At 35.1% G+C, this 23,752-nt stretch overlaps 1 protein-coding gene across 27 annotated transcripts in view; it reads left to right on the top strand.

Annotated features, from left to right (window-relative positions):
• The window catches only part of LOC131685168 (phosphatidylinositol 4-phosphate 5-kinase type-1 alpha), a 207,268-nt gene that overhangs the window by 95,934 nt on the left and 87,582 nt on the right, over nt 1-23,752 (top strand). The window lies entirely within an intron of this gene.

Below are 23,752 nucleotides of genomic sequence, written 5' to 3' on the forward strand. Positions count from 1 at the left end.
TTACACTGTTGTGTGTGATGTCTCCAATTTACTGCCGACATCACTGATGGAAAGGTTAGAAGTACGTTTGAAGCTTACTCTTTTTCTGGTTACCACGTAACATTGATACCGGTTTTCTTTTGATTCTAGTTTCGTAGTTTTTGTCAATCCGTTCCCCGAACATTTTAATAACGTTTGTACCAGTCGATTTGGCTACTTTCAGCGACTCTGCTAAATTTGCACGGGAGTATTTTGGATTATTCTTACGCACCTACGAATACGCTGTTCCTCTTGCTTTGGCGCCATTTTGTGAAAAATAACAAAACCAAAACAGAAGCAACTTTCCGAATGCAGACATTTGCAAACTGTCCCAAAATTGAGCAAAAATGATTTGCGCCTTTAAGGGTTAAATACGTTAGGCATAGTATACGCTAAGCATAATGATTGGCATAATATACGTTAGACGTAAAGAACGGCTGACATAGTGTACGTTCAACGTAATGGATTAATTAGCATAATTTACAAATGTTAAAATAATTGGCTCATTTTCTTCATTTCAGTGAACAGTTTTGATGCGAATTTATTTCAAGCCAATTACCCAATTTGCAGTAGTTTGGTCGGACTACGAATACTATGTTCGCAATAGTACCTTGTTTGTTTCGCTTGCTCATCACAGTACAATGGAACAAGATCCTCCTCGTTTCAGACAGTTTTTGTAGTTTTATTTTTGGTGACAAGATGATTTATATATTCGTTGAATAAAAATAAAGTTAACATTCTTTATTTCATGAGCTGTTCTTCAAGGCAAAAATATTCTTCATAGACAAGTGTAACATTTATTTTTGTAAGAACGATATAAATGTGTGTTATCCATATCTAAATAGAATTGAGTTTTTTCTGAAACAAGGGTGTTGAGTGGAGTTGTAATAAAGCCCCAGCAGGCTTTCAAAATATAAGCAAAAACTAAGAGATTTAAGCTGGTGCTTTTATTAAAATTCATTAAGTGATTTTTTTCATTAAATTTATTAATATAGTCTCCTTGATCGTTTTATTTCTCATGAAAAATTTTAATTGTTGAATTTTTTAATTTAATTAAAGATGATTTCTCGAAGAAAAATATTGTTTTGTTCAAATTTGGTTTTTATAAAACGGATGGTTCAAGGACCAGAAAATATACTTTGCTGTAAGGCCCTATTAAATTCTTATTTCCGATAAACGTACGAGCGCCAATCCATGGTATCGCATTTCATCTAATTTTTGCATCGGTAAATTCAAAGATCAGGCGAGGAGTGGTGAGGGGGTTTTGGTATGTAACTTAAAATTGTTATACAAGACTAAAGTGTGTTTAGTAACATGCAAAAAATATCAATCTATTTTGCTTCTCGTTTCCGAGAATTTTTTTTTTGAAAATGTAAAAAAATTTTCTAATGTTCCTTAATACACCCAAAAAATAGTCAACTTTGTATTATTACTGTTGGTCATTTAAAAACATAATTTATTGAAATTACTCGATTTTCTCGTAAGAAATGCTTATTGTCTATATGGCAACCAAATTGAGTAACCTAAATATGGAGAGGTGCTTTTTGTTTTTGCAACATTTTTTAATTTAATTTAATAATTTATGACAGGGTGACAGACAAAATTTCAACCTCATCAACATAACTGCCACCATACTTTACATTATCAAAGAAGTGCAAGTTTTCCAAGATTTTGTTATGGGACAGGCTTAAAATATAATTTTTTTATATTTCAGTAGTGCTAATTTGGGTACTAGTGGGATTCCACTTAGACCTCTGTTCACGTATGGATTGTGGTTACTAGTTTAGATAGCTAGACAATAGCTAGCCTCCAAGTTGGTGCTAGTTACTGACGAGATGAATTCGAAATACAAATATCCAACTTAATTTAAGTTAGGTCTTGTGGCCTAAATGCACAAAATTGGATTATTGCAATTTTTCCTTTGAGAATTTGTTTCTCTAGACAAAAAGCAAGTGATCGTTTTCGCTTTCTCATCAGAAAACTAGAGCCTCTGGTTTTGCTTTCCTGGACATCACTCGGTACTTATCATTTGCTTTCGGTGTCATGTAAGTCGTGCAACTGTGTGGATATAGTGTCTAACTAGTGTCAAGTTGGGTTCTAGATAGATCTAACTTGGTTGCAAATTGGTGTTAGTTACCGACTAAATTAATTCGATTTAATGTAAGCTATGTCATGTGCCCTTAATGTACAAAATTGTCTTAATCCAATTTGTTCTCTTTGGGAAAATATAGTGCATAAGAACATTCCAATGGTCAAGACTGAGTAGGGAATTCCAGAGCAAGTTATGAAGAACAAAGAGTGGAAATGTGCCAAAACAATATCTGATCTTGCAGGTGATTTGTTGATGTGCAGTGCTAGCGTTACACTCTCTAAATCCTTTTTAGAGTAATGAGCTGTAGGATCTACAAGATCGAGTGAATTCAGAAGTTTTTGCATTATCTGGCATCCTGCAACAATGCTCGAAGCATGGAATGATACGAAGTCAGCAACGTGAAGTTTGTATCCAAAAAGTGAAGGGTTCATAAAGATAACAGTGGGTAAATATGCAATAAGTATGCTGAAGTAGGAGGAAAATTTAAACTTTCTCTTGTAAACACGCTACAGCTCGTACGAACAGATAGTAGTTAGTAAGACCCGGTGCAGAACAGAATGTGTAGGCTTATGTTTATAACAACGTAGCATTTTGCTTTATATTGACGGCTCTGTTCAAGTAATATTGCCTCATTGACACATAGTAAGGGTTACAGCACCCAACCTCATATTATACCTTCCATTTGAGACTTGGTTCGTGAAAATCGGTTCATCAGTTATCAGTTATCTAGACCTGCAAATCTAAGCAATTTGATGTCCATTTTAATGGATTTGGAGTATGATTGTACCAGTTTATATAAATAAATTCTTAACATCGGAGACAAAAGTAAGATCGGAATGAAATTCAATAGCAATCAATATTAGGATTATATCTTTCATTTGCAATCGAGTTTGTAAAAATCGGTTAAGAATTCGCTGAGAAATAGGTGTGGCAAGTTCCCGGGGCAACAAAAACTGCCATAGCTGGCCAATGTGCTCAAAACTACTTTGATTGGTTATTAGTGATCTAGACCCGCAAATCCAAGTAATATTGCATCCATTTTAATATGTTTTGCATCATTTAGACATCACGGTGGTGCTAGTATATACGGGAATTTACTATGTGATCACACTCTTCAATCCGTCACTCCGGAACCGGAAGTCCGATCAAACAAAAAAATCATTAGGGGCTTATGGTAGCGCCATACCGTTCATTTGAAACTAAGTTAAGTCGGTTTAATCATCTGTGGAAATATTGAATGACACTGTTTGACACACACACATACATACATACGTGTATATACCGACATTTTCTGATCTCAACGAATTGTATCGAATGGTATGTGACACTCGGCCCTCCGGGTATCGGATGGAAAGGAGTGATTGCATTGCAACTGAATGTTAATGGGTGTTCGGCAGATCACGCACACGCCAACTAGTTATTGTACATGAGAACCTTCGTTCGCATCGGAGAAACATGTGCTTCTTCACCTATTATATCTTGTGAGTCATTCATTTTACTCTTGTAGCTGTGGTCGTCATCGTTAATTCTGGAATGGTGTTTGTCTCTCCGCCGTTCTTTATATTAGCTTCCTCACAAATGGTGCTTGCTGTTGATTTGGGGATACCAGCCGTCACTTTTGCTGTTGTCATTATTGCCTGAACCGCAGCCACAAATTTGTCTATCGGTTTTTGGTTTACATGGCCGTAGATAAGTTAGTCTCAACGGTTTCTGTTCATGGTTTCTCGTAATGTGTAGTTTTATCACTAAATGTGTCCTGGATATGTACATCGCCAGCTTTAGTTGTTCGAAACAGACTGATTACCTTTTTGATGTCTCTTTACCGTTTCATCGCACAGCGCGCCAGCGTGATAACCAATCATTATAAGAGACTGAAATGTTGCTACTGGATGCAATATTAAGGCCCTTGCAACAACATTGTTTGAATATGAAACATGGAAGTAAATATTGATAAATACTTACGTGATTGCTTGACGTATATATGATCGGTTACAGAACGAAAGAGATCACAATGCACGTAGCTCAATCTGAACATTTTGACCTGTACTACTGTATACGTACTTAATCCTTGCTAATACGAAAACATAATTTAATGTCGTCACAAAAATCGTTTAACTTTAATTTATAACTTGAGTAAGTGTTCTGACCGTGACAAACAACAGCGACCTAGTACTCTTTCCAAAGAGTTTTTTTTTATTAATATTTTATCACACATTGTGCACAAAGAGTGAAATACACCGACGAAAAATAGAGCTGCACAAATACACTGCAATGTGCAGATCTGCCGCACAAAGAGAAATTTGAAAACGAAAAAGGGAAAAATCTATGCTCTAAGAAATGCACAATTTCGCGCACCTTGAAGAACTACTTTTCAAGCCTCCTCTCCCCCCTGGCGCTGTTTGACAACAGACCTCGCGAAAAAAGGTCTCCGCTCACAATAAAAAGTTGCGCGCACGAGATCCAATTAATTAATTCTTGTTTGTATTTTTATTTTTACATGTATTGTAAACGTATAAAAGATTCACGGGTCCGTTAAGCTACCGCTATGAGCCGTGTCAAATAAACGAATTAAAAAAAAGTCTCCTCTCATTGCCAAACATGGTGAAAGACGAATCAAACCAAAATTCAGAAAAAGTTTGATCAGCAGAACTGTTTTAACATATTTTTTATTGTCTTCACTGCTTCCGTGTGCGTTGGACCAATATGCTCAATAAAGAGCCTCCTCATTTCTATACATTTGTGTATAGAGCCATGGAGTGAAATGCACAAATGGGAGCAACCCATATCGGAGTGAAGATGTGTATTATAAAAAAGAAGAGCGGTGGTTCGCATAAAAAGAGCAAAGAGCGTTTTTGTTCTTCTCTATATTTGCTCTGAGGTGCATTCCATCCCTGCATAATAGTTTCTACAATATTTTCGCATCAAGTTGTTCGAACGTTTTCTTGCGTATCCACCGGATTCAAGTTTTTTACAGGCGAGTCGAAATGTTTCCATAAATTTTTTTTACTTGTTTTCTAATAATAATTTTTTAATTTGTGAAATTTAATAATTCTTTTTAAACATTTCGGAGGGAATGCTTAAGCCTCCTCGCCTTTCTACACTCTGGCAACGTACTTGTTACGAGTAGGCGCAATTACTGTTTATTTAAACGATTCAGCGAATTTCTCCATACGTCTGGACCTTTCCGCCAGCGAGTTGTCACTTTTCAAATCAGCGTTTCAATAACTAAAACAATAACTATTCTTCTTTATATCATAAGCTGTTCTTTCGAATTATATGATGTAAAAAATGCTATCCAACCAGTCCAATTACGGTACCATTTGACCTATACGATAATTAGCAGCTTTATCATAACTGGGTTTAGCTAAAATAAAAAATGAGAATGTTTTAAGAGCTTTTCTAATTACTTTGCCGAGTCCCTGACTAAATTTGATGTCAGAGTAGAAGTAGAGTTTAGTATTTATTACTTGATTTTGACCGCGCGTTTCAATTCAGCACTTGAATATACACTATAAATATACTCTTACATAACTTATTATTTTCTTTTTCTATATTTTCATTCCCATTTTGTTTTTCGAAAAGTGTAAGAAATACTATGAACAATTTCATTCTTCGTTTGTCTCTACCAGGTTAGAATAGGTTTAACCGAGCATTAAGAGTTTTTCTATATTTTTGTACTCACTTGACTTATCTATGTAAAAATATGAATATCCTTAATATGATTATTAAAACCCATCCTATCCAGGAAGAGAAAAACAGAAAATGATTTTTTTCCTATTACCTTTTGATAAACAAGGTACGATCTCGGCACAATTCTGCTTCTGATATAGCGTGCTTAGATATCATTTTGATTATATTAATATTTGCTCGAGTAGATATGCATCCCTTACTATTCTGCTCACGTTACCAAACCTTTATTGATATAAGCGAAATCATAGCAGAGTTTTCATTCTGCTTCCCACCGACGAGAACAACGAGTCCATGCACACAAGGAAAATCCGCCCGAACGTTTGTACCAGGCGGGACGAATAATATCTGAATTAAATTTTTACCCAAACATGTTACGACCCGGTCGATAGTTAAAAAATTAGCACTCAAATATTCACTGTCAAACTTGTTAGTGCTCGCTGGAGAAGCGTTATCAATCTTGTCTTTGAAACACTGTTCAGTTTATAATTAAAAAAGATGAAAATAAAATGACTATATGGTACACACTTACGTTTTGAATATGGTTATATCACCATTCAAGACGAAAAAAACGGCTTGAACGTCGGAATGTCGCACGGGGACGGACGTATCTGAGATTAAACACCTGCACTCATGCTGAAGGATGGGATGGAAAATCAAGCACGTGTATATGCTTCTGTGTGTGTTTGTGTGTATGTGTGCCGCACAAACCGGCACATGGCATCATGGAAGAGACACGAGACAAGCATCAATTTAAAATTCTGTTACAGCGATCTTCAAGAGCTAAATCGGCATGAAATGTTTTCCGTACCTTCGTTTGTCGTTCTGTGATTCTGACTTCTGAAGAGCTAAACTAGATTTGTTTTTTTTTCTCGCAGCATCCGATTCACCTTGTGCCGGTTGGAAGGTTTAACTTCTACTCAGTCGTGATTCCGTGGGGAATTTGGGTTGAAGGAGAAAATTGAAAGATGATTTTTTTTCGGTACAATTTTGACGTATTAGAATAAGAAATTACAAACCATGTGTGGCAGCGCCATTGTTCAAGTTAGAATGCTTAACGTCTCCAGAATTTTTTTATAACTAATCCATTGCACTAATCCTGAATTAATGATCCATTGCACTAATCCTGAATTAATATTCTATGAAATTCACTTTTATTAGAATTATTGTTTTTATCAGGATATTTTCAGCATCCGAGAAGAGTTTGTAGGGAAATTGTTATCTTTAGCAAAATTTAACGATTAGTTACGCTTGCATTCGGTTCGTGTTGGATGATTCGAACGAATAACAATGACGAGATACTTTAGATATATTTCTCCGTTCTAAGTTTATAACTGATAAGCTCTAGAATATCTACCCACTCTTATTAACAAACTTTTTGCTTTAATTCAATTCAATACTCCTAATTCGCGGTAATGTCTTCTTAAAAATGTAAACGCCAATACCAATATTATATCGTAAACTTTTGAGAAGAATGCAAGGTTTTCCAAAACTAATATTATTATTGTGAACTAATCGCAAGTGGCCTGTGTTAAACCAAAGAGGACCAAGCGCCATTTAGAGATACATGCTCTAAAAACTCTATCGCATCCAACATAGCACTAGCAACACCCACATCTATTTATTTTGGGGAACACAAATAGTAAACGAAAGCATATAAGTTTTTCTTAACTTGCTATGTTAATAATAATGAAAAATACTAGAAAAAAATTATGGCGCTCAGTTCGGTTTGGCTTAACGCAGGCCAAGTATACAAATTTCATTATATCTTAAAGTTAGACAGGTCACCTTTTACTGGCATTTTTCGTGAACGGAAAACGAAATAAAAAATAATCAATGAAAAGCAGGTCATTTGTTTTCTATATGCAAAGGTATAATTTGCTCTATTTTACCCCGCATTCTCTAATGGGAAGATTTTTTTCCTAGTAGCATCGTATTCGTGGGTGATGATCACATGGCACGAGAGTAGGAAGTGACTGTCGTCACTGTTATGATGGGTGAGAGCAGTGCTGTTGCATGCCTGTTACGCTGTATTATGAGATATAGTATCCAAACTGAATCGGGCTGACAACAGAGGACAGATCTAGGACATCCGTGATGTTAAACGCTTGTTTGATGACACTAGAGAAGAAAATCACTTTTAATAGGATAAGATTTTCGCCCGTAAATATATTAAGAAGCTTGAGGTAGGCGTTCGTTAGAACGTGAGGTAATCCAAAATAGTTGCTCGTGAGTAATGTTGGTCATTCAAACAATTCTGGAAACTTTATGTACTTTAATTTAGAAAAATGGTTAGATGAACACATGCTTGGAAACCAAACTGAAAGCAAAGTACTACAATACCGTCATATGTTGTTTCGACCCACTCCGCATTTGGATCTTAGCGTACAGGGTTATTACAGAACTGATACTACGATCATATTGACACTTATTAGGCTGAATTTCATTTTATTGTCGTGGCTACGACTAACCTTTCTTTATGGAGGTGCCTTTTCGAAATTTGGAAAGAAATTTAACTGATAGTTTTGAACGTTAGTAACTCTCGTTGTACTGAACATAATCACACAATGTTTGCACCAATCATTCGGGAAAATTTTTATCAATTTTGTGCTAAACTTTTATAAAAAGAACAAGAACTAATTTCCAGAAGAAAAAATCGAAGGCGATGCGAAATAACCAGGCATTGTAATTCTCTCTCACTCACGCGAGAAGAAGCTTATCCGATGTCCAACTTTTCCGAGATAAGATGAGTCGCAAAATTCTCCGTCTCCACAAATAGCGTGAGAATGATTTTCCGGATAAAATTTATTTGACTTTTTCCTTCTCACCGGAGAAGGTAATAAAATTTTAATTTCGTGGAAATCAATTAAAACTTCAAAAACGCTTTTAATCCACCTAACAGTGTGATGAGACATTTCTTATAACTCTTATCACTCTCCTCGGATATTATATCGCTTGAGAACATTTTGAAGTTGATGCTTCGCGATGTTTTTGATAACACATACTACATGGGATAGTGGCAGGACTCAGAGAATCGCTCAAATCAGCATAGGACAACATCAGTGCTAGAAATATCAAATCAAATCAATGGGAAGCGAAAAAATGGCCCATAAAATAGACATAGCTACGAATTATTGTTAATGCTCTGTTAATAAAATATCTAAATTGTGGTGGGAAAACTGAATTTTCCTAAAGGGGTTATATATTGTACTGAGCCAAAAAAATCGCATTTTTTTTGAATCTATTTGAAGTTTATACTTTACCCTTTGGCGATTGTTTACTTTTTCGGTCCCACCTATCAGCATTGAAGTATCGTTCTTACGTTTTTTTACAATAACTACAGTTCTACACCACCGATTTCGTCCGGGTTTTTTTCAATAGCGATCATTGTTACTATTTACAGCTGATATCAGCTTGATAATCCTAAAAAAATACGAAAATGACAGTTTCGCTTCTAAACTGCTAGCAAAAAAAGTATCGCCCTGTTTGTTTGCATGGAGCGTGGAGGGCGAAACTTTAAATAAACAAACAAAAATACAGTTTCGCCCGTTGTATTTTTTGCTGTAGTTTAAGAAAGCAATATCATAGAATCAAAATTTTTAGGTTAATTGGTTGCGTTTCAAAGCCCTCATTCGCATGTATGAAAAAAGCCTTATGTTTACATTTGTAAGTATCGCCATTTTCACAAAAAAGGGTTGAAATGAAATCGCAGCTCCGGATATCACGCTATCTCTGAAGTGCATGCGTGCATAGTTCCAAATTTTACTTCGACATCGACTTTTTCTAAAGGTGACTTACCAGTAGTATCCTTGATTTGAATTATTATCGCTAATCCTAATGCCAAAGAACAAATAAAAACCTCTCGAAAACGAACCGTTTGGGAAAATCATCATCATTACTGGAGTTTTCATTTTCACGAAACTTTTCGATAACCTTCCGTCACTTGCGTTAATGCACTGTGTGCACAGTGCACTGAAAATCTAGCGTAATCGTCTTAGGGCACCAGCGGGTCGAATTCAGAGCTATCTGCGCGGCGAGTAAAGTAAAGAATACTAAAAATTAATTTCTATTCCATAATTTTCAGTTCAGCAATTCGAGAGATCGTGCTCACCGCAAGCCATGAAAAATAGACTACGTTGTGAAGCGATGGTCACTATTTATTAAAAAATCACGGTTAAATAAAAAAAAATTATACTATTAAAAAATTTCAAATAGTTTATAATTTTCACAAACTTATTAAGAAAAATTGTTTAATAATCTTTCGTAATATTGTGTAAGAAAAAAACTGAAAATTTCAGTATTTTCTCTATCTGCAACATATTAACCCTTAAGTATACCAATTAATTGGTATACGAATTGGAATAGGTTCGCCAAATTTTGGAAGAAGTTTATAAAAAACCCCTTGAAAATTACCTAAAAATTGTTGAAGTTCGATACAATAAAAAATCCCCAAAAATGAAATGTACCTATTAATGTGAAACACAGTGAATAATACATACAATAAAGACCCATTTTTATCAGTCTCATGGTGTATTTTAGGCTGACAAAATGGGGACATTGACTAAATCGGGCAATTTTTTTTTCTTTATAATAAACTGAAGCTGTTAAAATATTCTTCCCGTCCCTTGATGTAGTCTGATAACTATTTCTGATTATGATGAACTTTTTATTTTTGCATATTTCCATCTTCATGATAAGGAAAACATGCTCAAGAAAGGATTTACTCGAATTCAGTCTTGTTCGTCTGCTAGAGCCCATCATACATATGTTCATATTTGGCTGATAAAATCAGGGTTTCAATGTATTATAATAGATATTCAGCATTCGAAGAAGTTTCTTGTGAACGAGTGTAGAACGACTTTGTTTCTACTTACATGAAGTCAGCGGCGTAGCCAGAAATTCGGTTTGGTGGGGGTTTGGTGAAAATCGATCATACTGTCCAAACGGCATAATTCCGAAACCGTAATTTTTGAAGTTTTAAAATTATGCAGAATTAATTTTTCAGAAAATAGTAACAGAGTTCGTGTCTAGCGAATTTGTTGAGACTTTATTGTAGTCATCAATATTAACCTGAGAAAAATCACCATAAATACTTCTTGGACGATATACCGTCAAAATTATTTTATCAAATGATGCGCTGTTTAACGTTTGTAAAACTCATCGAAGATACTAAACCTCCGAAGTTGGCGGTTTCAAAATGATGCTATCTTGACCTTAAATTACTGTTTTTAAACATTTGACCTATACATATAATTGGTCATATAACAAAAATTAAATGCTCATCAAAATCGATCAGGAACTGCTAGAGTCGAATGGAAATCGTCATTTTTCATAAATTTCTCTCTACATTCGGAAAGTGTTATCCTCGTTATTAATGAATATTACATGTTCAGTATGATTTGCACATACATACAATGGATCGACAGCCACGATCTTGAGATACTATGTGATACTGAAACGTCGCTTGAAACCAGGGGCGGATCATGGAGAAAGGTCCGGGAGCTCCAGATCCTGCCGAAAATTTTCAACTTGTTAAGAAATTTTAAACTAGTTTTAATTTTAAAGTAGCTACCCCTCACTGCATACTCCCTCCGGGCCGGTATGATTGACGATTTTTAGAGTGATTGCATAACCTTTCTATATGAGAAAGACAAAAATGTACCAAAGTCCAAAAAAAGTCAAAATACAAATTTGATTTTGAAAATTTTTCATTTTAGTTTATATGGGAATTTGCTGTGTGGTTGCACTCTTCAACTCGTAACTCCGGAACCAGAAGTCCAATCAATAAAAAATTCAATAGCAGCCGATGGGAAGGTTGTACCATTTGAGACTAACTTTGTGCAAATCGGTCCAGCCATCTCTGAGAAACAGAGGTCACATTTTTTCCACATACACACATACATACACACACAGACATTTTCCGATCTCGACGAACTCAGTCGATTGGCATATGACACTCGGCCCTCCGGGTCGCGATTAGATTGACGAATTTTAGAGTGAATGAGAAAGGCAAAAACATTTTTGGCAAATGTTGAAAGTTATGCATTTTTTTGGTGAGCAGTTCTATGTTTCATAGACATTAAATCAATTTTAACTTCTCTTCCTATTAAATAAAGACCCTTATTACAGTACATCTCTACAAAAACGAGATCAATTTGAAAATAAATCTGAGGACTATGATTGATTACAGAACTCTGGAATTTTCTATTGGAATGTTTTCAGGCAGGAATTTGATATTGATGCTATTAGACAACTGTGAAATGAAGACCAATAGATCAGGTACATATCAGGACCCCATTCCGACAATTTATCAAAAGTCCTCATGATGTTTACAACAACAGGTTATCAATCTACGGATCAGAAAATTGTTATTGTAATATTGAATTAAATCAGTCTGCATCAATAAATTTTCAACTTCAATCCAATATTTTTTTGGGTGTGTTGGGGGGGGGGGGGTTGTATGGTGTTAAACCCCAAAACCTTCTCTGGGCTACGCCGTTGCTTGGAGTTATTTATTTGGCTTTTCATTTTCCGATATGTTTCAGATCGATCCGATGGTCATTAGTTAGAAAAATTGCAGTCAGAAGGTTCGCACAAATGAACATTTTTGCACTGATAAGTTATCAAGTTCCTTCCAGACAACTTGGAAGTGTTCGGTGCGGTGATTATTTCTAGCGGTTGTAGATAGAAAAATGAAATACAAAATTCGATTTATCGAAATAATGTTTGGCTTATTTCAATGGATTATTTATATATTGAACAATAAATAGGCGACAAAGAGTAATCCACAAACAACAAGCCATAACTTTTAAAGTATTCAAAATAGATACTTGAAGTCTTCAGTAAAGTTATTCGCAAAAGTAAGAGCTACAAATTTGTAGAAGGCATCATTTCGATATAATTACTTCCAAGAAAATTTGTGAAAATATCTCACTCATAGGGGGATTAATCAGCAAAAGCACAATACCAAAAGAAAGGGCATATTTCCTCCATTAAATTCTCCGAAGATACTATTGACCTAAAATAAGCCGTTTTGGCGTTAATAATAGATTACATGTTTTTGGTCATATTTCTGGCAATGGGAAATGATAAAAATCTTTCGTCCGCATTTAATGTTAAATATCTCTTTTGATAATAGTCTGATTTCAACAATCTATAGCTTGTTCGAAAGGTATTCGTTAAAGCTGTCTAAAAACGTATAAATTGTTAATCTATATTGTCAATTTCGGCAGATAATTCAAAAAAACTGCAAAAAACGCCATTTTTACGCATTCAAACATTCATATCTTGGAAGTTAAACATCAGAATCAAAAACAAATTAATAGCGTTCATACTGTTTTTTAGTTCTTTCATTTAAAATTGGTTTGGATAAGATCGGTTCAGCCATTGCTGAGAAACACGAATGAGAATTTGTCCGTTACATACACACACACACACAGACACACACACACACACACACAGACATTGTCCCAAATCGTCGAGCTGAGTCGATTGGTATATAAGACTCGGCCCTCCGGGCCTCGGAAAAAATCTTGAAAGTTTGAGCGAATTCTATATATTTCTTTTATAAGAAATGTAAAAATACATTTAATTACAAAGAAAAGCGACAAAGAAGTATGATAGACTTGTTTTTCGTGTTTTGGAATAACGACAGCAAAGCAGCGAACGCAAAAAGGATACCGTGATAAACTCATTCACTCATTCTCCGGCTGTTTTATTTATCCGGAGAAGTTGAGTGAGTGCCAATAACTTTTCGTGTGAAAATGTGAGTTTTTATTGTCGCAGTAGCAAACTATCCGGGCGCATTTACTCATATGAGCGATAAATGCAATGCCTGGAAATAACCATTATTTTGCTAGACATGGGGAAATTACAGTTAACGCTTTTATTAATGGATGCATTTGTTTTGTGAACTTCTGTCACGGTTTCCACTGTTCGTGAACTAAGTCACAACTTTATGCACATTATTCATAAACCAAAGGTTGAATCGTGATTTTATTCATAGCACAATCACATTTTCTCGTGAACCATTTTTACGAAATCCGGAATATTATTAATGAATACCTTCAATCATGGTGAACTAGTTCATGATACCTAATACATTAGTCACGATTCAATATTCGTGCTCGTAAAATAATTCACAAAATCATAAGACGTTATTCATGTATACGGTAACTTATCCATGATTTCTAGCAAAAATTTCACATGAATTCGTTAAATTTAATTTTTCAAGTGCATAAGCACATATTAATGGATCGTTTTACATTTTCTTTTCGTATGGATCGTTTTGTAAATATCGATGAACCATAATTTAACGTTAGATATATGAATCAATACATGTTCATTTTTACATCTTCTATGGACCAAGAAAAATTATTTAGCAAACATTTTCATCAAATTTATGGAACTTTTTCTAACATTTTATTGCTCCATTTTGTAATACCGTGGAACATATCGACGTGTTTTAATGCACATTGTTAATATTTTATGGATCAATGTCAGTTAATATATGGCGCAAAATGTAACATTAAATGGAACATTTCCAATATTTTTATGGGGCATTGGTTGATTTTAATTGCTCTTTTCTTACTATTTTAGTGCTCTTTTGCGACCATTTTATGGTTTAATTTTACATAATCTATGGATCAAATCGCTCTTTTTTATAGATCATTCACACTGTTTTAGGGATTTTCAGTTTTGTTTTATGGAACATGGACAACTTTATGCAATAAAAATTGGACTAATTTTAATTAAGTTTTGTTTTTTTTTTGTGTTTCGAATTCATCTCGTCAGTAACTAGCACCATCTGGGAGTCTAGTTAGACGATGTATCCAAACTAGTACCCAAATTAGCACTAGTTAGACAAAAAAAATCCAAACAGTTCACACGACATATGTGAACGACTAAATCCACATGTCCCGAGTGATGTCCCGGGAAGCAAATATAGCTCTGGTTTGCTGACGAGAAAGCGAAGACGAACTCTTGTCTTTTGGTTCAAGAAACCAAACGCCTGATATTATGCAATATTAATTGAACTAAACCGTTTTGCGCGTTAAGGGCACAAGACCTAATTTTAATTAAGTTTTGTTTTTTTTTGTGTTTCCCAGATGGTGCTAGTTACTGACGAGATGAATTCGAAACACAAAAGAAAACAAAACTTAATTAAAATTAGGTCTTGTGCCCTTAACGCGCAAAACGGTTTAGTCCAATTTTTATTGCATAATACCAGGCGTTTGGTTTCTTGAACCAAAAGACAAGAGTTCGTCTTCGCTTTCTCGTCAGCAAACCAGAGCTATATTTGAGGGATTCCATGAGAAATCGGCCGACCGCAAAATATGACCATCGTCGATTCGAACGAAACTTTGCAGGTGTGTTCGCTGTATGAATCTTCATGATATTCTCTGGCAATTGGAGTATTATGATACAAGAGTAATTTTTCAAAAGGGCGTAAACGTTTCTACGCGTATGAATTTCAAATTTTTTTTGTTCGATTACTATATTTTATACAGCAAAACTATCTTAGAACAAGTTACAGGGAATGAATACTTCTATCCGAAAAAAATATAGACTGAAAAAAATGTTGTGTCATTTTTCAAAAAAACAAAAATTTATGATAAAAATTTAAATTGCGAAAAAACCCATTTTTTTAATTTTTTATATTTTGTTACCAAAAACCTATAGAGAAAAGAAATATTTTGATTGTGATTGCATGATGGAGAAAAAATCGGTAAAAAAATTAAAGGGGTGTGTACCGGACACGACCACGGTGACATTAAAAATGTAGCTTTTTTTCAAGAGCGTGCAAATGTATTTTATCTATCACACATATCGACTCAAGTTTTTGCTCACTCGCCTGTTTTTTATGTTACAATTTGCTATATACCCTCCCCATTGAAACATAATTTATTGAAGGTCCTTTAACGGTAATCTATTAATTAATCAAGTATCTCACTATGTGATTGGCATTATTTGGCTGATCCATCTAGTCAAAATTGGCTGGTCTGTCCAGAAAATATATTTAAAAGAAAAGTTCCATATTTAGAACTGTGACGAGGACGCCCACGCCCACCAACGGAAATATACAGATTCTTCATGAAATATGAAATTTCATTTTCCATTTAAATTTTCAATAATGTATTAATGAACTTATGTAAACAATTTTAAGGTTAAGTATTTCTTAATCGATTAGTGGTGGACAAAAAATGAAATTATTTGATAAATTACATTGTTATGCAACATTCGCACTACCAGTTAAAACGGGTTTTATGCTATCTTGGTGACATTTTCTCTTGTTGCTAATTATAAATAAAACGTGTTATAACTCTGTAGTGTAAACATTGTATTATTAAACCAATTCTGCAGCGTTTTATGTTATATAGGTGTTTTATGTAGTAATAGGACTGACATAATTATATCTTCAGTACAGCGGTTTGTTTTGTAATTCAAAACAGATTTATTTTAAAATTTAAATTAGTATACCCAACCGTTCTATTTGTTGTATACTTTAAAACGCAATTAGAACTATGTTTTAAATACATAGGGCAGGACAGATACTCTGACTGGATAAACTGGGAAAACAATTTTATGTCCAGTAACGATTAAAACATGGCTTGAATTTGAATCGAAAAAGAACACCCGCCTAAACAGCTGCTGGGACGGTAAGTTCTGTTTTAAAATTTTCCATTGTGTGCAGTACGAAACAAAAATGTTTGAAATTAGAAAACAAAAAGTTCTGCTGGGAATGTGATTGTTTCCGATGCAATTACACTCAGGTTTTTTTACGCAGGGGATACAGGCCGTGTAAATGAAAACCGCGTAAATTTCAAAAAAAAAACGCGTAAATGAAAACCGCGTAAATTTTAAATTTCGCGTAAAAAAAACCGCGTAATAAAACCTGAGTGTACTCTCCTATATAAAATACTACGCTGCTGAACAGTGCAATAACTACAGAAGCACGTTGTCAGATGCCTTACTGATAAAAAACATATAACCGAAATATGAAACATATGAAAACCAATAGGCTCTTTACCGTAGGCAGCTACAAAGCGCCGTAAACATGGATTAACAAGTTACAACGCACACGCATGCATAAAAATAAATATACTTTATTCAAACGCAACACTCTTAAGGCTCAAGTTACCTCAAGGCTTGGTAGTATGCGTAAGAAAAATTGTGTTCAGCTTTGCCACCAGATTATCCATTTAAACCTTTTCAAAACTCTAAAAGAAGAATATCAGTCGATTTATTAGATCATCACGATTAGATTCATGCAAAATACCTGCTGGAAAAATCATCGGCTTAGCTGGATGGTGCTTTTGAAAAAGTGGCTGTGATTTTTTATCACACTACCACACCGAGCTGGGGTACGCAACACAACTGCGCAATGAAAAAACCACAGCCACTTTTTCAAAAGCACCATTTAGCTAAGCCGATGGTTTTTCCAGCAGGTATTTTGCATGAATTGAATCGTGATTATCTAATAAATCGACTGATATTCTTCTTTTAGAGTTTTAAAAAGGTTTAAATGGATAATCCGGTGGCAAAGCTGAACACAAATTTTTCTACGCACACTACCAAGCGTTCAATTCTAACACATGCTTAAAAAAGGTAACTTGAACCTTAAGCAGGACACACCGTATTGAATTAAATCCAAACCACCCCACCCACCCACTTTCCAAATCATTCTGTGACACCGTGCTGGTACCCGAAAAATCCGCACATGGCCGCTGCCGAAAATGCATAGCGTCTACCGCTTATTGTAGTGCCCAGACGCTGCAGCCATGATCTTACCCGTTCGACATAAGAACAAAAACTGATTCAAACGTGTATGCGTCACCTCTATTTATAAACTAACCGTATATGGTTTAGTCGCTTAGGTGCGAGTGTGTGCAAATGCCAACGTTGCCGAAAATCGATAGCGCTTATTGCAACGCCCGGAGACGATGTTGCTCGTATGAGATAAGAGCAACAACTGATTTAAACGGACATGCGTCGCTTCTATTTATGACTTTTCGTCTTTCATTGAGTCACTAAGCTGCCCTCTTTTGATGGCTGTGTCTGAGAAATCTGCCTCACGATTGGTAATTTTCCCGTTTTTCGTGAACTTTTTAATTTTACCAATTTCCAAAAGTCTACTTTTATTGGGGAGATATTAAATTATTACCAATATTTAAGTTAGGTGTTTCTGAATCGATTGGTGTATGAATGATTAAAATCCATCTAGTAATATCGGAGTTCTAAGCGTGCAAACCTTACATAGTTTCGTTACATGAGAGATAGTTTAGATTTTAGAATGACACCTAGCCCCAGATAGTGGAGTAAGACATTTTTAATGTCAAAAGTTTTTCTAACAATAACTTCGTACATGTTTTTAAATTTCATACTAATTGACATACAAAATTGTAATTTTATTACAGAATATAATTCTAAGCACCATAGTTTTCGAGATATTTGAAATTTTGCTACTTCAAAAACAATTAATTCGCGTAATTATGCTCTTTTTAAAAGTTATTCGCGTTACCCCATCAAAAAATGTCAAAAATTTAATGTTTATCGTTTTAAAGACGTAAAAGTAACCTTTTTAGTGTATTTGGATCATGGAGAAGCTTTCAATAAAAAAGTTTTCCTAACAACAACTTTTGACATTTTTTTATAATTCTTACTATTTGCAGTCAAAAATAAAATTTTCTTTTTGAATATGATTCTAAACGCCATTTTAAATCGAAATGCTCTTAACAAAAATTTTCTAAAATGTAGTAGTTCTCGAGAAATTTTAACTTTTGTTTTAACAACACAATTATTTTGTTTTATTACGACCTTTTCATAAGTTAGTCGCGTTTCTCCATCAACAATAATAGGTTTTTCAAAAGGCTCGTAAACTTTCGTGCAACTTTCTTTTTGACATCAAGGCGATATTGTAAACCATTTGAAAGTTACATGAAAGCAACCAAAATATATTTCAACCATAGGGTCTGTTGATTAAACTATATAGCTGAATCATATGTTGGTTGTTTTCATGTAACTTTAAAATGTTTCACAATATCGCCTTGATGTCAAAGAGAAAGTTGCAGGAAAGTTTACGGGCCTTTTGAAAAACCTATTATTGTTGATGGAGAAACGCGACTAACTTATGAAAAGGTCGTAATAAAACAAAATAATTGTGTTGTTAAAATATCTCGAGAACTACTACATTTTAGAAAATTTTTGTTAAGAGCATTTCGATTTAAAATGGAGTTTAGAATCATATTCAAAAAGAAAATTGTATTTTTGACTGCAAATAGTAAGAATTATAAAAAAATGTCCAAAGTTGTTGTTAGGAAAACCTTTTTATTGAAAGCTTCTCCAGGATCCAAATACACTAAAAAAAGTTGCTTTTACGTCTTTAAAACGATAAACATTAAATTTTTGACATTTTTGATGGGGTAACGCGAATAACTTTTAAAAAGAGCATAATTACACGAATTAATTGTTTTTGAAGGAGCAAAATTTCAAATATCTCGAAAACTATCGCATTTTGGAAGATTTTTTTTAAAAGCATTTTGATTTGAAATGGTGCTTAGAATTATATTCTGTAATAGAATTACAATTTTGTATGTCTATTAGCATGAAATTTAAAAACATGTACGAAGTTATTGTTAGGACAACTTTTTTACCGATTTTTTCTCCATCATGCAATCACATTCAAAATGTTTCTTTTCTCTTTAGGTTTTTGGTAACAAAATATAAAAAATTTAAAAAAATGGGTTTTTTCGCAATTTAAATTTTTATCATAAATTTTTGTTTTTTTTTGAAAAATGACACAACATTTTTTTCAGTGTAAATTTTTTTCAGACAGAAGTATTCATTCCCTGTAACTCGTTCTCAGATAGTTTTGCTGTATAAAATACAGTAAATGAACAAAAAAATTTTGAAATTCATGCACGTAGAAACGTTTACGCCCTTTTGAAAAGTTGCTCTTGAGTTAAAATAATCTTATTACCTGTGGAAAATATTTAGTCTTGCATGACGGTGAAACGTGTAAAGTTTCATTGGAATCTAAGATGGTCGGTCACGATTTTAAAGATTTTCGGACGGACCTTCGTGGAATTCCTCGTTTGCTTCCCGGGACATCACTCGGGACATGTGGCTTTAGGCGTTCACATATATCGTGTGAACTGTTTGGAATTTTTTGTGTCTAACTAGTGCTAATTTGGGTACTAGTTTGGATACATCGCCTAACTAGACACCCAGATGGTGCTAGTTACTGACGAGATGAATTTGAAACACAAAAGAAAACAAAACTTAATGAACAACTTTTTTATGGATCGTTTTACAATTCTTAATAGATTATTTTAATTATTTTATATGCAAAAGTATATTTTCCCAATCATATTGTCACGTTAGCAAAGATAAACTCAAGGTCCTATGGAAACCATTAACGAAAGATGTATCAGAGACCGTGAACCGATGAACCGGTTATAGTAACCATTTGCTGTCCCCTCGTTAATAGGGGTCGATAATTTTTAGAATACGTCGACAAAATGGTTACGATCATAGCAAAGTTATTATTATGAAACAAACATGTTGTCCAAATCGACGAGTTAAATATTTTTTTGCCATTTTTACTATAATTACGACCCATTTCTGATGGCCAGAATTATTGATGTGAGCTCGTTCATGTCTAGCAGTTCGTATCCTGATTAGGTGAATCTTCCAACAATTGAGAATGAGAAAATTCGTAGAGTTCAACATCCGCTTGATTCTTTCGCAATATCTAATACAAAGGCTTGGTATCTCGTTGCGGAATTTGACGAAAAATATATCGGTCAGTAGACTAGTTTACTAATTTGTTATCAATAGCAGTATCTCAACTCAGACACATCAACTAATTAGCGATCTATGAAAAGCTCAAAATTTGTTTATTTTTCTGCTGAAATTTTCGTATTAACTGATTGTCATGAACGCAAAGATCGACGTTGTGTCCTTTTTCGCAAAGCTTCGCTTCAGTTTAGTATTGAACTGTCACTAGGACGGCGAAAGAAGTTCATCGAGGGGTCGCATTTAGATGGTACGTGGAAAACCTTTGACCACTCGATCTTGAGTTTGTCTTTGACGTCACTTCAAGTAAAAAATCCGGTAGTAATTAAACATGAACATGAGTCACATTACTCCACGTGTCATTCGAAAGTATGTTCAAGAATAAAATATCACGATAACGTGCATATAAATTACGAAAAACATGACTTATATCGCGACATCATGAATATAAATTACACTACATAATTTATTTATTTATTTATTTCATCGCACGCATCAACAGGCCGCACTCGGCCCCAACGATGGAAACTTAAACTAATTACATTTAAAAAACTGCAGGAATCGCTTTCTTAAAGATATCCGAGACAAATGAAAGTCGAACAGGTGCGACACACGATTGAAGAGGCGTTGTAGTCCCGTGATAGCGGCATTAGCTGTTTGAATAGTTCGTCGAAACGGCACTCTCAGCAGAACGTTTCCGCGTAACGTTCTGGACCTTACTTGGATGTTGACTCGCTCTAGTAAATCTGGAGAATCGATGCGTCCTGACAGAAGGTCAGAGATGAATAAGGCTCTTGCAGTTTCTCTACGACGCTGAAGGGTATCGAGCTGGATGAGTTGACACCGACTCTCGTAGCTTAGTAGACGAACAGGATCGCGTCAAGGCAGGCGTCGAAGAGCATACCGTATAAATTTTCGTTGAACGTCTTCAATTCGATCGCTGCTGTTCATGTAATTCGGGTTCCAGACTGCCGAACAATACTCCAGCGTGGACCGCACTAAAGAGCAGTAGAGGCTTTTGAGACAATAAATGTCTGTGAAGGATTTAGCCGTACGGACAATGAAGCCCAGGCTTCGCGATGCTTTACCAACAACATACGAAATGTGATTCTTAAATGTAAGTTTCGAATCTAACAGCACTCCAAGATCCTTAACGCAGCTCACCCGGGAAACAAGAGCTCCAGACAAGTTATATTCAAACTCAATGGGATCTTTTTTCTGGAGAACGATATCACAGAACATATCGCCGGATTCAGAATCATTCGGTTGTTTTCACACCATATGCTGAAAGTGTCAAATTGCTGCTGCAAATAAAGTGCGTCCGTTCGGCTCTTAATTCTGTTAAAAATTTTTAGGTCATCTGCATACGACAACCGTGGCCCTTTCAGCTGATAGTTTACATCGTTGAAATAGAGAGTGAATATCAATGGTCCGAGATAACTTCCTTGCGGAATTTCAGACGTTGCGGAGAATAGTTTGGAGTATGCATAACCTATGTTCACACTGAGTTGACGGCAAACGAGATAGGATTGGAACCATCGAAGAAGTGATCCACTGAAGCCAAGTTTTTCCAATTTAGCGATTGCGATATCGTGATTGATTTTGTCGAAAGCTGCAGATAAGTCAGTATATATAACATCAGTTTGTTGATTCGCATCGAACGCTTCGGACACAAAAGAGGTTAGAGATAGTAGATTCGTCGACGTCGATCGATTCGGCATGAATCCGTGTTGGTCTTTAGAAATATATTCCTTACAGTGAAAAAACACTGACTCCATCACGACTAACTCAAAGAGCTTGGAAATGGCACAGAGCGCAGAAATTCCTCTATAATTGTCAATGTTCCTCTTATCACCTTTTTGTGGACAGGAAAGATGAAAGCTGCTTTCCACAATTGAGGAAAAATCGCGGTTGTCAGTGACATTTTGAATAGTTGACAGAGTGGTTCCACCAAACCAGATATACACTTTTTCAAAAACACAGCAGGGACACCATCTGGCCCAGGAGATGACGATGCTTTAAGCTTGGATGCTGCTGATACAATATCCGAGTGCTCTACAAGAATCTCACTCACTGACCGTTCGAGTTGGGCCACGCCGCTAGCTGCAACGTCAATCTGCTGCGAGGACAGTGTCTCACTGACGAACACACTCGCAAATTTAGAGGCGAACAATTTGCATATGGCTTGTGAATCATGACCAGCTTCACCATTCAAAAACATTGCAGAAGGCAAGCCGGTTTCTTTCCGCTGCTCATTGACGTATCTCCAAAACGATTTAGGAACATAAAAAAATCATGACTATGATCCTGAAATCACAAATACAAATTACTCTACTTGTGCTTAAAATATCACGATAACGTGAATAGAAATTACAGAAATCATGACTGAGATCTTGAAATCATGAATAAACCAGTGTATCCCTGAAGTGTGAACAAGAATCATACCAAAAACTAAACATGTCCAGGGAACAACCACAGTAACCCAACCAAACATTACAATGTAACGCCATGTACATTTTTGCGCGAACTAGTTTTTTGAAAACACACATAGTTTTATGAATACGAGGTTTAGTATCCGCAATTTCGGGAACTTTGTCGCGATTTTCGTAAATCGTTCAGTTCACGAAATCGTAATTTTTGGTCATGAATTTATGAACGGATTTTTCCGCTTTATTTTTTTTCATGCACGGAATCATGTTCGCGGATTTTCAACAGGAAGGTAACCAAACCGTCAATATGCCTTCACAGAAACACTGAAGGGCGTTTATCACATTTAAGACTAAATCCAATCAACTCCTTGTGGTTTTAGCTGCAATCTACATGTGAATCATGTGAAATATAACATCTAAGATGTAAACATGGCAGAATCCTGCTAAATAATGCGCTGCGCGGAATTTGAAGCACCTGTGCGCGGAATTTCAATCAGTGCAACATATGATGCGCGGAATTTGGTTCACCAAAACATATTTCATTTTTGCAATTTTTGTGTAATTCTGTTTAAATTCTCCTGATATTATAATTTTCCATAGAAACATTATAAAATTGTTGATTTTTCATATCGATAGATTTCATAGGTTTATTCATGCCTTAGGTGCGCGGAATTATGTGCCTTCACGGTATAAGCTAATTAAAATATTTTATCGAGATCGAAATTTTAAA

This window comes from Topomyia yanbarensis, chromosome 2 (assembly GCF_030247195.1).
Source record: "Topomyia yanbarensis strain Yona2022 chromosome 2, ASM3024719v1, whole genome shotgun sequence".
NCBI classification, from domain to species: domain Eukaryota; kingdom Metazoa; phylum Arthropoda; class Insecta; order Diptera; family Culicidae; genus Topomyia; species Topomyia yanbarensis.